Source organism: Pantherophis guttatus, chromosome 1, assembly GCF_059756535.1.
Source record: "Pantherophis guttatus breed Tessera chromosome 1, ASM5975653v1, whole genome shotgun sequence".
NCBI lineage: Eukaryota > Metazoa > Chordata > Lepidosauria > Squamata > Colubridae > Pantherophis > Pantherophis guttatus.
In genome coordinates, this window is record NC_142063.1 from 334203110 (window position 1) to 334218988 (window position 15879).

Sequence of the window (15879 nt, forward strand, 5' to 3'; positions counted from 1 at the left end):
AGTACTGTGTAATGGGGTGAGCTCCTGTTACTTGTCCCAGCTTCTGCCAACCTAGCAGTTTGAAAGCACGCAAAAAATGCATGTAGAAAAATAGGTAGCACCTTTGGTGGGAAGGTAACGTTCCGTGCACCTTTGGCGTTTAGTCATGCTGGCCACATGACCATGGAGACATCTTCGGACAGCGCTGGCTGTTCGGCTTTGAAACGGAGATGAGCACCGCCCCCTAGAGCCGGGAATGACTAGCACATATGTGCGAGGAGAACCTTTACCTTTACTAAGTGCAGGGCTCGTGCGGAGGCTCAGGAAGAGTGAAAATGGGTCTACCAGAAGTTTGGAAAGGCTGGGCCCGTTTCTGGCCTCCAGAGGGCCTCCGGAGCCTGGTGAGGCTGTTTTCGCCCCACCTCCCCGAGGCTTGAGGAAAGCCTCTGGAGCCTGGGGAGGGCAAAAACGCCCCCTCTGCCATGGCGCAGGAGGCCGACTAGGCCACGCCCACCATGGCCACACCCACCCAGCAACCGGGCAAAGAATCCCTTGCTAACGTTTTTGAAGCCCACCCCTGGAGCTCACCCTGTCACATGGAGCACGAGTCTCAAACCTGTGCTGCTGGCTTTCCAGTTGACAAGCCCAGGGTTTTAACTGCTGAGCCACCGCACTGCCCTTAAGCCAAAGGTAGGGAATTGGCCTTCATTCGAGTCTCAAATTGTTTTGTGTGCCTTTGGAGCCGCCTCCAACTTGAAGGGCCAAAAAATCACGGACATGTTTCCTGGACATCAAAAATTGCCATTCAATGGAAATTGGAAAGAAAGTATATATTAATATAAAATTGGGGATGCTCAGATACCAAATAGGGGAAATGTTAGACAACAAAGGAGAAAGAAAGAAGAGAGGAGCAGAGGGTAAGATAGAAGAGAGGGAGCGGAATGGAAGAAAGGGGAAAGGAGAGGAAGAAAAGATAGGGGAAAAGAGTAGGAGAGAAGGTTAGAAGTGGGAAAAGAGAGGAGGAGTGGGGGAAAGGAAGGGGAAGTAGGGAAGAGGAAGGAGAGGAGGAAGGAAGGAAGTAGGAGAGGAGAGGAGGTAGGGAAGGGAAAAAAGAAGAAAGAGAAGAAGGTTTGTTGTAAAATGAGGTGAAAGAAAGGGTAGAAGAGCAACCCTGAATGCAATTAAAATGTTTTATTGTTATGCTTTCTTTAGAAAAAATGTCTATATGTATGATTAATTATGGATAGGAGAATGTACATTTATAATGGATGTATAAGAAATAAAAATAAAAATCTTTTCAAAAAAAAATTGCCATTCAACTAACTACCTTAAAGTAGGCTGGACAGCAAGAAAAGAAACCAAATTCAGAAAGAAAGCAGAAAAATTAAGCCTTGCCTATATATGTAAAAAGGGTCTGCCTATCTTGCATCAATAGTTCGCCTACTGTAGTTCTCATCCTCCTCCCCAAATTTTAAATATAGACTTTGCTATCAAAAGGTGCCCACATTTACTTCTCAAATCTGGGGATAGATGTTGTTAGATGTGTGTTGTGGCCCACCAGCGGCTTGCGCGGATCATGGCTGATCCCGATGAAGAGGAGGCTGGTGTGGTGTCACGTCAGCAGCCTGTGCAGCCGGTGCTCGCGTCGGACAGCGAGGAGGCTGAAGAGGATGTGGTGCCAGAGGCAGAGACTCAGCCAGGGCCTTCAGAACCTCCAGAGGTTCCTTCAAGTGGAGAGAGCGAAGTGGAGGAGCCTCTCCTCAATGCTCGAGCACGCAGGGCTGCCAAAAGGCAGGAGTGGCTACTCAGGAGGAGGAGGTCTCCTCGAGAGTAAGCCTTGAGGATAATTGGCCACTCCCTTAGCCTATTTAAGTCACACGCCGTTAGTAAGTTTCTTGCTAGAAACAACTCGTATTTATTATCAGAGTATTTTGGTTTATCATATCTTGTTTTCTGGGCTGGTTGCCAACCTTTGCCGGTCTTGTTTATTCTTGCTACTTAATAAATTTGATAAGGACTGTTGGTGTGTGTCAATATCCTCGGAAATCCGGGGCTGGGGCAGAACAATGTGCAAGGTTTCGTTCCCACCATTCTCCAGCCATGATAACCAGGCTAATAATTCCGGGAATTGGATACACTTGCCTCAAGGATGGTCATCTCAAGGAAAGTTATTTAGAAGAACATTCTTAGTGTAGGATTCTCGCATTTGCATTCTCTCTGTAAGATGGACTGTCCTTCATCTCTTGAGGCAGTCTGTTACTCTTAGCTGTAGTCAGCATCTGTTTTGTTTCTCCTAATTGGTTCAAGGTTAAGGTCAGTTGGGTCAATGGAGACCAAAAAGAAGTCAGTTTTCTGCATGACCGACCTTCACGAATCTGAGGACAGCTCTGAGAGTTGTTGGCTTGAGAAATGGGTCTTTAAAGTATGTTTCTATAAATTATTTATTATCAGGTAAAGCCCAAACAGGAAGGAGACCCTCCCGCTGTCAGGGTTCCAAGTAACACCCCCAACGAAACAAGACTCCGAGGCTTGAAGTTCCTCAAGTCCCATTTTATTGAAGATGTCATATTGGCACATCTGAGAAAACCCGAATCTGAAAGCTTCCAGGTTTTCCCCACCCAAAAGAAAGTTCAAGCCCCTGCCCAGGACCCACATGTCCATCACATGATACAATCAGGCATCATCCAAAACTGAAGATACCTCCCAGTCCCCTCATGGAAGCTGCAGGGCACCGTGGCCTTGACTCTCTCAGAAAAGAATGTTATTTTGACTATATATCACCCATACTCTATACAATCCCCTCTCCCAATTTTCCACAGTAGAAAATGTGGCAGACCTGAAGGACCAACTGTAAAAGATGGCTTCCAGGACTGACACCCATGCTTACTGGAAAAAGGATAAATAGTGTCACCACTATTTATCCAAAGCATCTACAAACATTTAGTAAGATAAATGCCTGAAGATAGAACAAGAAGCAATGAATGGAAACCAATCAATGAGAGAACCAACCTAGAATTAAGAAGAAATTTCCAGACAGAACAATTAGTCAGTGGCATGGCTTCCCTTTTAGAAGTTGTGGATGCTCCATCATTGGAAGTTTTTAAGAAGAGATTGGACAACCATATGTCTGAAGTAGTATACATTCTCCTGCTTAAGAAGACAGTTGGACTAGAAGACTTCCAAGGTTCCTTCCAACTCTGTCATTTTATTATTCTGTTAAAATAGCATCTAAGTCAGAGGCATCAAAATAGCATTTATTAGTTTTTAGATCTATTTCTTTTATGCTTAAATTTATATCCCTCCTTTCCTTCAGGAAGTCAAGGTCACATACATACATACATTACTGTTTCTTCACAATAGCAATCCTGAAATAAAGACTGGGCTGAAAGAGATTCGGTAGCCAAAGTCATCCAATGAGTTTCTTCTTCCTATGAGCAGCCAGGAACCAGATCCTCCTAGTCTACAACCAATTCCTTAACCACCACACTTGATTCAGGCATGTTCACCCTACATGATCAAATCCCCACCTCCATTTTCTTCTCCTTCCCAAACAAATCCACCTTCTGAAACAGCCAGGATGAAGACTAGCTGTTAATCATCAAAGGGAAGCCAATACTGGATGCTACATGAGTTTCGGTTAACTCAGGGGTGTCAAACTCACATTGTCATGGTGGCCTCATGTGATGTATTCGGACTTATTTCCCCTTCGCTAAACCGGGTATGGGCATGGCCAGCGCATGACGGAGTTTGACAGCCCTGAGTTAACTGAATAACAGAGTTGGAAGTGTCCTTGGAGGTCTTCTAGTACAACACCTTGCTCAAGAAGGAGACCCTATGCTATTCTGGACAAATGGCTGTCCAATCTCTTCTTAGAAACCTCCTGTGATGGAGCACCCACAATGTCTGAAAGCAAGCTGTTCCACTGGGTAATTGTTTGGTCAGAAAATTTCTCCTTATTTCTTGGTTGGTTCTCTCTTTGATTAGTTTCCATCCATTGCTTCTTATTCTGCCTTCAGTTTGCAAGTGGCTTCCATTTTCCAAAATATCTGAACCCTCCATCCATCATTCTTTGAAGAAGACAGTTCTTTGTAGAAGGTGGGTTCCTTTCATTTCCAGATTTCAGGCCTTGGTTCTTTTGAAGCCCAGGTTATGAAGGGGGTGGAGAAGGACCAGTTTTACCCTATCCCTTCCTCACCCCCTGTGTGGTAGCTTTGATATCCAGTAGAATGTGTGTCTGGAGATGGAAGGAACAGGAAATATCACTTGACCAGCTGTTGCAAAAAATGTCTGGGATAGGAGCCAATGAAAAGGGCAAATAACCATTGCTTGTTGTATTATCTAGCACAACAGTTGTGGGTGTCTCTCATGATTTATGCCAAGGCAGGCTTAGCTTGTCATTCAGTCAACTCATCCTTGACTATAAATTAGCTGCTGGAGCTAAACCCCCTACTTATCATGTTGCCTTTTCTGTAATTCCTTTCGGCTGGGGGAGGGGGGGGCTGCACTTTAAGGGAGGGGTGTGAATGTCTCATAATCATGACGTCACTGGTGTGGATAGCAGGGGTGTCTGTGAGGGAGGGGGAAGAAGCCGGCAGGTCTTTAGTTGTGCAGTTGTAGCCATCAACTTTTGTCTTTTTTGACTGCCTCCCACAGATGCCTCCCATAGACAGTCTGCATTTTCCATCCAGTTTTGGGGGTTTTTTGGGTGTGTGTGTGTGTCCTCTGAAGGTTTTAAGGTGCAGAGGAAGTGATACGAAGCAGCCATCTTGTCAATCTGACTCACTGTCTGAAAGGAGTCCAATAATTTAGCAATCCATATTGGGAAAAGACCCCATAGGGGCACAAAACATATGTGTTTACCCTGCAAAGTGTGTGTGTGTGCGTGTGAGTGAGTGAGTGAGTGTGAGTGTGTTTCTATGTGATACTTAAAAGTGGGTACATTGTGTGTGTGTGTGTATTTGCATGCATTGCCCAAGTAATGCCGACAGAAATACTGAACCCCAAACAACTGCCAACTTCATTCCAACAGTTGTCCTCCCACTTCGTGTGGATAGTTTGCAAATAAATTCCAAACATTTGAGACCTTGCGGACTCTCCAGCTTTACAAATTAAATTCTGGGCTCCTTTTGGTTGAAAAACAGGGATGGCTCAGCTTCTCCTCCTCTCACACATGCAAAAAAATGGACTATTTGGCAGTCCTGTGGTGATCTAAAAGGTATGAGGCATTTTAAAAGGTTTTTCTAAGCGATTTGTTTCCCCACTCAGATTGTCTGGAGATTGCTGTGTCTCTCCATCTCCTGCTGCCTTATTAAGGGAGGGAATGGAGCCCAACCGTCTGTCTTTTCACTGGATGCTGCGAAGTGGTTCCAGGTGAGGTTAAGTAAAGTAGGAGGACATGCGTGTCAGTGGCCTTTCTAAGAGTGGAAAAGGAAAAGTCACATATTTTTCAAGCATTGACATGCACTGAGTTTTCTCTTTTTTATAACTTTATTCAGTTTTCAACAAAGAAAGACAGAAATAAAAAAAACTAAAAAGGAAGGGAAAGAAAGAAAAAGAAAAGAAGGAGGAGGAGGAGGAGGAAGGAAGGAAGGAAAGAAGGAAGAAAAAGAAAGAGGAAGGAAGGAGGAAAGAAAGAAAGAAGAAAGAAAGAAAGAAGGGTAGAAGGAAGGAAGAATGAAAGAACGAAAGAATGAAAGAACAAAAGAATGAAAGAATGAAGAACAAAAGAACAAAAGAACAAAAGAAAGGAAGAATGAAAGAACGAAAGAACGAAAGAATGAAAGAAAGGAAGAACGAAAGAATGAAAGAATGAAAGAACGAAAGAACGAAAGAACGAAAGAACGAAAGAAAACTGGCTTCTCTCAGAATGATCCCTACCACAGAGGAAAACAATTAATTAATTAATTTTTTAGAGGGATTTCCCCCCTCCCCTCCTTTTGGCACTTCCAGAATTGTCCATGTAATTTCATAGTCAGATGGTTCCATGGTCATTCCTCGAAAATCAGGAGTAATTCTTTGGACCGGTGGGGGGTTCACACTTTAGGTGTGTCCAGTTTCTCCTGCTGCTGCTCTTTCTTTTGAGTTGTATTAACCTTTCACTCTTTAGATTAAGCAAAGCGAAGATACAGACTGTCCTAAGGGAAGGACTGCCCTAAATGAATAAATATTTCTCGTACGTTCAGTGTGTAAAACAAGTCTCTCTTTGCCGATGACATAGAATAAAGGAATTAATTTTATTTTAACCTTTATATGGAATACATCATATTTTTAATCTGAACAATGAACTCCAAGCTCTCCCCCCCCTTTTTTTTTTTAAAAAAACAGGCATTGTGAAAGCTGATATCAAATGGGATTGGCTGAAGTGCATAGAGTCCCTTTTTATGTACAAGGAACTGAAAATGCGTTTCAAAAAAAGAGGCTTTATAGATAATGCTTTTGGAAATGTAAAGAAGACTATAATGCAGCAAAAAGAAAAGAAAGGAAAGAAAAGCTTCAAAGGGAAATAAGTAGGTCAAGAAATAGGAGGAAATAAGTTATCCGCCTCCCTGTTTTGTGAATGATATAACAGCTGCTCTTGTTTTCTTTGAGAACCGCTATCTCTGTGGGAAGCATCCTAGAACAAGCCCACAGAGGATAGATCTGCATATGATAGTAGTATGGGGTGCCCAGGGACCATTTAATCCAGCTGGTGGATAGGGATGCAGAGCTGTAATGGGAAGAAGGAATAACCTTGAGGAACAGGAGGAAGAGCCTTAAGCAAGGCAATGGTCAGATAAAGGAAATCTCAGCCTGGGATAGAAGTGTAATTTGAGAAAGCGTCTCAGATATGATCTTCTGTTGCAGGGGTAAAATCCAGCAGGTTATGACAGGTTCTGGAGAACCGGTAGTGGAAATTTTGAGCAGTTCGGAGAACTGGTAGCGGAAATTTCGGAAAACCGGAAAATACCACCTTTGGTTGGCCCCAGAGTGGGGTGGGAATGGAGATTTTGCAATATCGTTCCCCCAGGAGTGGGGAGGGAATGGGGATTTTGCAGTATCCTTCGCCTGCCATGCCCACCAAACCACACCATGCCTACCAAGCCACACTCACAGAACTGGTAGTAAAAAAATTTAGATTTCACCACTGCTCTGTTGTAATGAAGAAACATGGAGGATGGGGGAGGGGAAGTGCATCTCGGGTTGCAACATTCTGTTGCTACAGTGGTTCTCCAACTTGTGGTCCATGGTCCCTGGTGATGTCATCACAGGAGGTACACGAAGGCTTCAAGAAATGTTATGGCTTATAACTTGAGTTAGGTCTTGGTGGTCCTTGGCCATGGTCCATGGCCACAAAAGGTATTTAAAGAGCGAAGAAAAGGTTGAGAATCAATGTGTTACTCTATTTATTGATTGAAGGAGGCATGATGGCTCAGTGGTTATACACACTGTCAGCTAGATTTCCTTTATCTGACCATTGCTTTGCTTAAGGCAGGGGTGTCAAACTCAAGGCCCATGGACCAGAACCGGCCTGCGGGGTGCTTAGATCCGACCCACGGGGCCGCCCTGGAAACAGTGAAGGACCGGTCCACAGTGCCTCTGCCAATGAAAACAGAGCTTGGGAGCCCATTTTCACTGGCAGAGCACTCGGGCCACAGGTGTTCCCAACACAAGTGATGTCAAGCTGGCCACGCCCCCTGACCCCCCACCCCCACGAGGTCAAACACAATCCTGATGTGGCCCTCAATGAAATTGAGTTTGACACCCCTGGCTTAAGATTCTTCCTCCTGTTCCTCAAGGTTATTCCTTGTTGCCGTTACACCTCTTGATCCCAGTCCACCGGACGGAAAGCTGACAGCCTGGCTTCGAGACCTGAGCACTGTGTGCATGGGGCGAGCTCCCATGACTTGCCCCAGCTCCTGCCAACCTAACAGTTCAAAAATATGCAAATACAAGTATCTGTGGAGATTCTCAGTCACCCAGTTCACAGTTGTCCCAAAGGTGCTTTTTCAAGAGGCAACTGGACTTTCTGGTTTTTCTCTGAAGACGTTTCTCTGCTCATCCAAGAAGCTTCTTCAGCTCTAAGAGCTGAGCTGAAGAAGCTTCTGTGTTCAGAGCTTCTTGGTTGAGAAGCGAAACGTCTTCAAAGAAAAACCAGAAAATCCAGTTGCCTCTTGAAAATGCACCTTTGGGGCAAATACAAGTACATAACTAGTTACCGCTTTGGCAGGAAGGTTACCACATTCCATGGGCCTCGGCATATAGCAGTGATGGCTAATCTTTTTCTCTTCATGTGCCAAAAGCGTGCATGTGCACACCCATGCCGGCACCCATAATGCAATGTGTGCCATCCCGCACATGCGTGCATGACCCCCCCATTCCCCCGTGCATGCGCATGTGACTCCCCCCACTGCCCCCGCCCCCCATGCATGTGCACGCGACCCCCCTGCCCTCTGTTTTGGGCCTAGTAGGCCTCCTTGAGCCTCCTGGGCCCAAAAATGGGCCGTGGGGGGGTATGCCACATCCCCTGTGCTCCTCCCTGCTCCCACAATGTGTGCACAACCCCCGCTTAATCCATGCATGCACCCCACCCCCCCCGCGCAACCCAAAAATCAGCTGGCCAGCAGGAGGCATGCACACATGTGCGGAGGAGCTGAGCTGGGCGACGGCTCGCATGCCTGCAGAGAGGGCTCTGCTTGCCAGCTGTGGCACGTATGCAATAGGTTCGCCATCATGGGCATATAGTCATGCTGGCCACATATCCATGGAGGAGTCTTTGGACAATACTGGCTCCCTTGGCTAGGAAACAGAGATGTGCACTACCCCCTAGAGTCAGACATGAGTGGACAGGGGAAATCTTTACCTTTTGATTGATTGATTGATTGATTGATTGATCATATTTAGAAACCACCCATCTTCCTCATAGTGTTGTGGCCCACCAGCAGCTTGCGCGGATCGTGGCTGATCCCGACGATGAGGAGGCTGGTGTGGGGTCGTGCCAGCAGCCTGTGTAGCTGGCGCTCGCGTCGGACAGTGAGGAGGCTGAAGAGGATGTGGTGCCAGAGGCAGAGACTCAGCCAGGGCCTTCAGAACCTCCAGAGGCTCCTTCAAGTGGAGAGAGCGAAGTGGAGGAGCCTCTCCTCAATGCTCGAGCACGCAGGGCTGCCAAAAGGCAGGAGTGGCTACTCAGGAGGAGGAGGTCTCCTCGAGAGTAAGCCTTGAGGATAATTGGCCACTCCCTTAGCCTATTTAAGTCACACACCCTTAGTAAGTTTCTTGCTAGAAACAACTTGTAATTATCATCAGAGCATTTTTGGAAAAGTCTTATCGTATCTTGCTTTCTGGGCTGTTTGCCAACTTTTGCCAGACTTTGGTTTATTCTTGCTACTTAATAAATTTATTAATTCAATTTATTTATTTATTAATTCAATTTATATACCGCCTTTCTCCGGAGACTCAGGGCGGCTTTGATAAGGACCGTTGATGTGTGTCTATATCCTCGGGAATCTGGAGCTGGGGCAGAACACATAGACTGACTATAAGAGCCACTTTATCAGGAAGATGAGCGGCATTTAAATTTAGCAAACAAACAAACAAATAAATAAAATATAACATAATAAAAATAGCATTAGCTTACATCTGTTTGGGTTTCAGGTTCGGTCCATCTAAGGATGATTTACAAGACCTCTGGACACAGCCTAATGTTGCCTGCACCAGGAAATGCAAATGTGTTATTCTTTTTATAAATTACATAGATAATAAAGGCTTTCAGTCTGAAATGCTTCTTCTCCACAGAACTTCAACGTGACACGTTCACATTGTTGTGTCGCAGTGGTGGGGATTCAGCCAGTTCAGGACGGTTTGGGCAAACTGGCAGTTAAATTGCTGGCTGGCTCCGCCCCTTCCCAGCCCGCCCCTTCCAGGAGTCCCCCTGCGCCCCATTTTGGTTCCCAGGTAAGTGCAGGGAGGCCTCTTAGGCTCAAAACAGGGTACGGGGGGGCAATGCCCCCCCCCCGCCGTGGCCCATTTTGCTCCCAGGGAGTTGCTGGAGTCCGAGTGCTGCTCGCCCAGCCGGTCATTAGGGCAGAGAACTGGTTGTTAAATTATTTGAATCCCACCACTGGTTTTGGGGCAATAATGGAAAATAAATTAATTACTTCTGATAAGCTCCTTTAAAGAGAGAGAGAGAGAGAGAAATTCAATGGAGATAAATTCCAAAATATCTCTGCATCCACTTAGCAGTTCAGTACAAATATACTCCAACAAAGATATGAACAAAATAAAGGATAACATCAACCTATAACTTTCTAATTCAGATATCTTCCCTAGGTAAATTTGCTATCTTAAAATTTGGGACATTTGGGTTTGTGAAAAAATGGCCGTATAATTCTGTGTGGTTGAGTCAATCATCATTATAAGAATATTTTGAGAGCGTCTGGTGCCTTTTATTCAATTTGTTAACTTCTAATTCATATGCGAAAAAAATGTGAGATAACTCTTTTGAGTTCGTTAATTGTTACAAATTTAGCAAATTGATTTTCCTTTTTAATGTTTCCTTTTAATGTTGTTTTTTTTTCCTGGAAAAGCATTTGAAGCATTTTTTTTCCATGTCATTGAATTAAGAAAAAAAAAAAGCAAAAAAACTAAAACAGAAAAAAACCCACAACCAAACAAAAATGAATTCAACACTAGTAACAACATAAGAAGAGCTGTGCTGGTGTTATAATTATTATTTTTGGTGCCTTCAAGTTAATTTTGATGCCTGATGACTGCTTGGAATAGTCCCTGCAGTTTTCTTGGCAAGATTTTTAGAAGTAGTTTGCCATTACCTCTTTTCTAGAGCTGAGAGAGAATGACTGGTCCAAAGCCACCCAATTGTTTTTGTACCCAAGGTGGAACTAGAACTCATCATCTCCTGGTTTCAAGCCTGGTGATATAGTCACTACACCAAACTAGTCCTCCTCTTCCTCTTCTTTTTCCTAAGCAACCTAGAAGTAAGAAGAAATTTCCCGACGGAACAATTAATCAGTGGAACAACTTGCTTCCAGAAATTGTGAATGCTCCAACACTAGGAGTTCTTAAGACAAGATTGGACAACCATTTGTCTGAAACAGTATAGGGCTTCCTTCCTAAGCAGGGGGTTAGACTAGAAGACCTTCAAAATTCCTTCCAACTCTATTATTCTAACTACTTTCTAACCTCCAAGTTACCTTCCAACCATCTCCTCCTCCTCCTCCAACTCACCATGGCCAACTTGCCATAGCCAACTCACCATGGCCAACTCACCACGGCCAAATCACCATGGCCAACTCACCATGGCCAACTCGCCATGGCCAACTTGCCATAGCCAACTCACCAGGGCCAACTTGCCATAGCCAACTCACCAGGGCCAACTCACCACAGCCAAGTCACCATGGACAACTTACCATGGCCAACTCGCCACAGTTAACTCGCCATGGCAAACTCACCATGGCCAACTCACCACAGTTAACTCGCCATGGCAAACTCACCATGGCCAACTCGCCATAGCCAACTCACCATGGCCAACTCACCACAGCCAAGTCACCATGGCCAACTCGCCACAGTTAACTCGCCATGGCAAACTCACCATGGCCAACTTTCCATAGCCAAGTCACCATGGCCAACTCACCACAGTTAATTCGCCATGGCAAACTCATCATGGCCAATTTGCCACAGGACAACTCATCATTTAACAATTCAGTTTAATTACTTAAAATAGTTTTACAAATGTCATTCACATTTCATTCTGTCCCTCCTTTTTCATTCTTTCTTTAATGAATCTACTCCATCATTTCTTTGATAGTAGTGTAACTCTAGTCCCACAGTTAGTTGTCCCGCAATGAGTTAGCCGTGGCAAGTTGTCCTGCAGCAATATGGCCATGGCAAGTTGGCTGTGGTGAGTTGGTCAAGGCAGGTTAGTCACAGTGAATTGTCATAGACCCATCCATGTTGGTTAGAGGTTTATCTTCCATTGAGGTGCTTGTCTGAAATGATGATTGAGTGGAGTTTCTTAGCAGCTGTTGGAAAACAGCCTTAAGTGGCTTGTTAGCAACAGCCTGAGACAAACTTGATGAGATCCTGGATTCTTGCACAGCTCAGGCTGAAATTGAAACTGAAATCTTCCTGAGCCGGGACTTAGTTGTCAGTTTGCGATGGTGGAAATATCTGTAGCTTGGGTGTAGGATGAGGATGGAGCTTTCTTCTGCAGGCTTGTGGGCTGGTTTCCAAATGTTTCATTACCAGGCTAGGTAACATCTTCAGCAGAGTTTAGGGGATGTCAGTGCCAGTGTTTATAAGGGCTTCGTGCGGTCAGTAGAACTTGTGATGGGGTCCATGCTCGTGGGTGGTTGATCGATGGTTGATAGCATATGCCAGGGGTGTCACACTCAAGGCCTGTGGGCTGGATCCGGCCTGCAGGGTGCTTAGATCTGGCCTGCGGGACCACCCTGGAAACAGCAAAGGACCAGCCCATGGCGCCTCTGCCAGTGAAAACGGAACTCGGCCCTCGACATGCGGCCCTCCCGAGGTCCCGATCAAGCAACTCAGCTTGGATCGTCAGAGGCATTTAAAAGAAAAAAAAAAAGCCTCTGATGATCGCACGGCTCAGCTGGGCAAGGGGGGGGGCATGAATTTTTGCTACTGGTTTTCTGAACCACCAGCCTCCATCACTATTGGGTCAGGCGATCCAGTCTGAACTGGGAGCATTTCACCCCTAGTCTTTCCCAAGTTTCCCCTCCACCTTAAACCTAAGAGTGTCAATTGTTGGCATCATTGACATCTGAGAATCATTGGCTTTTTCCTTATCTCTTACACTAGGATCATCCAGAGACGCTAAGCCTTTCTAATGTTAATCTCCCTGGCAAGACTGTTTTGGCAGCTATGTTTCCCCACAATGACTGATCTCCATTTGTGTACAGTTTTAGTTGCAAAATAAGCCAGCTCAGCTCTGGATAGGAGAGGATGAAAATTGGAGGAGAGGAAGAACAGTCTATGGCATATTTCATATAAAGGACAAATGTATTTTTCCTGGTCTCCAAATGGCCCAGTTCATTCATAGTATTAAGGCATGATTTGCTTATCAATGATTTGTTTAATAATAACATATTCATTTCTAGTGCACCTTTCAACCAAGGGCCACCTATTCAAGAGACAATGAACATGTTGGAACATCAAAGAAAGCCAATAATTCCAGACCTTTACAACATGAAATTAGAAAAGCGTGTCAACAACCTAATAAAAACCAATCAATTTACAGTCCCTGAAAGAGCAAAACCAATTAAGGCACATGTGATCGCATATTCTTTCTAAACTGCCAGTAAATCAATTCCATTATATAAAAATCAATAAAACAAAAATGCTCCATGCCACTAGGTGTTAAGTTTCCCACACGCAGCCCTAAATCCCATGACAACTTAGAGCGATGTATTATACAGCGTAACAGAGTTTGGAAGGGATCTTGGAGGTGCTCTAGTCAACCCCCCTGCTCAAGTAGGAGGACCTATACCAGGGGTCAGTAACCTGCAGCTCTGGAGCCGCATGTGGCTCTTTCACCCCTCTGCTGGGGCTCCTTGTCACTCAAAATATGCATCACAACCGCCAATGTGTGACACCCTCCCGCACATGATTTATTGAGCTTTTCAAACCCTGGTAGGCCAACCATGGATAAATCCAAGAAAAGAAAGTTTCAGAAGAAAACAGAACGTTTAATTCAACTACATATGCTAGTTTTGTGGCCGCTCAAGAAATAGTAAGGCACGGGAAGGGTTTTGTGGCTCCCGGTGTTTTCTTTTCTGTGGGAAACTGGTCCAAATGGCTCTTTGAGTGTTTAAGGTTGCAGACCCCTGTCCTATACCATTTCAGACAAATGTCTGTCCAACCTCTTCTTAAAAATCCTCAGTATTGGAGCTGTCCCACTGATTAATCATTCTCACTGTCAGGAAATTTCTCCTTAATCCTAGGTTGGATCTCTCTTTGATAAGTTTCCATCCCTTACTTCTTGTCTTGCCCTCAGGTACTTTGGAGAATAAGTCAAACCCCTCTTCTCTGTGACAGACCTTCAAATATTGGAAGACTGTTACCATGTTACCCCAATTCTTCTCTTCATATGTTTTAGTCTCCAACCCACTAATAATCTTTGTTGCTGTTCCCTGCACTTTCTCTAGAGTCTCAACATCTTTTTCATATCATGGTGATCAAAATTATATGCAGTATTCCAAATGTGGTGTTACCAAAGCAATATAAAGTGGTACTAACAAGTCACATGAGCTTGAAACTCTCTCTCTGCTGATGCAGCCCAGGATTAAAATAGAAATAGAATAACAGAGTTGGAAGGGACCTTGGAGGTCTTCTAGTCCAACCCCCTGCCCAGGCAGGAAACCCTACATCACTTCAGACAAATGGTTATCCAACATCTTCTTAAAAATTTCCAGTGTTGGGGCATTCACAACTTCTGCAGGCAAGTTGTTCCACTTATTAATTGTTTTAACTGTCAGGAAATTTCTCCGTAGTTCTAAGTTGCTTCTTTTTCTACCCTCAGGTGCTTTGAAGAATAGTTTGACTCCCTCTTCTTTGTGGCAACCCCTGAAATATTGGAACACTGCTATCATGTTTCCCCTGGTCCTTCTTTTCATCAAACTAGACATACCCAGTTCCTGCAACCGTTCTTCGTATGTTTTAGCCTCCGGTTCCCTAATCATCTTTGTTGCTCTTCCCTGCACTCTTTCTAGAGTCTCCATATCTTTTTTACATCGTGGCGACCAAAGCTGAATGCAGTATTCCAAGTGTGGCCTTACCAAGGCATTATAAAATGGTATTAACACTTCACGTGATCTTGATTCTATCCCTCTGTTTATGCAGCCCAGAACTGTGTTGGCTTTTTTGGCAGTTGCTGCACATTGCTGGCTCATATCTAAATGGTTGTCCACTAGGACTCCAAGATCCCTCTCACAGTTACTACTATTGAGCAAGGTACCACATATACAGTACCTGTGCATTTTGTTTTTCTTCCCTAAATGTAGAACCTTACTTTTTTCACTGTTGAATTTCATTTTGTCAGATAGTGCCCAATGTTCAAGTCTGTCAATAGCTTTCTGTATCTTGAGCCTATCTTCTGGAGTGTTGGCTATTCCTGCCAGCTTGGTGTCATCTGCAAATCTGATGAGTTCCCCATCTATCCCCTCATCCAAGTTATTGATGAAGATGTTGAAGAGCACTGGGCCTAAAACTGAGCTTTGGGGTACTCCACTGCATACTTCCATCCATGTAGATGCAGTTCCATTGAGGACTACATGTTGAGTGCAATTGGTCAGCCAGTTACAAATCCATCTGATGGTGATGCTGTCTAACCTACATTTTTCTACTTTATCTAGTAGTAGGTTATAGTCTACTTTATCAAATGCTTTACTGAAGTCCAAGTAAATTATATCGACAGCATTTCTCTGGTCCGCTAATTTTGTCAGTTTGTCAAAGAATGCAATAAGATGAGTCTGGCATGATTTGTTTTTGACAAACCTATGTTGGCTTTTGGTTATTATTTGGTTTGCTTCTAGGTGTTCGGTGATTCGTTGCTTGATTAACTTTTCCAGAATCTTCCCTGGTATTGAGGTCAGACTGATAGGTCTGTAGTTTCCTGGATCTGTTTTTTTCCCCTTTTTTGAAGATGGGAACTACATCAGCTCTTTTCCAGTCCTCTGGCAGTTCCCTTGTGCTCCAGGATCTTTGAAAGATATAGTTCAGTGGTTCTGAGATCTCGTCTGCCAGTTCCTTCAGAACCTTGGGGTGTAATCCATCTGGTCCTGGTGATTTGAACTCGTCTAGGGTAGACAGGTGTTCACTTACCATTTTCTTCCCTATTTTAACTTGTGTTCCTAATCTGTTTTTTGTGGTGCTGTTTTTGATAGGTTG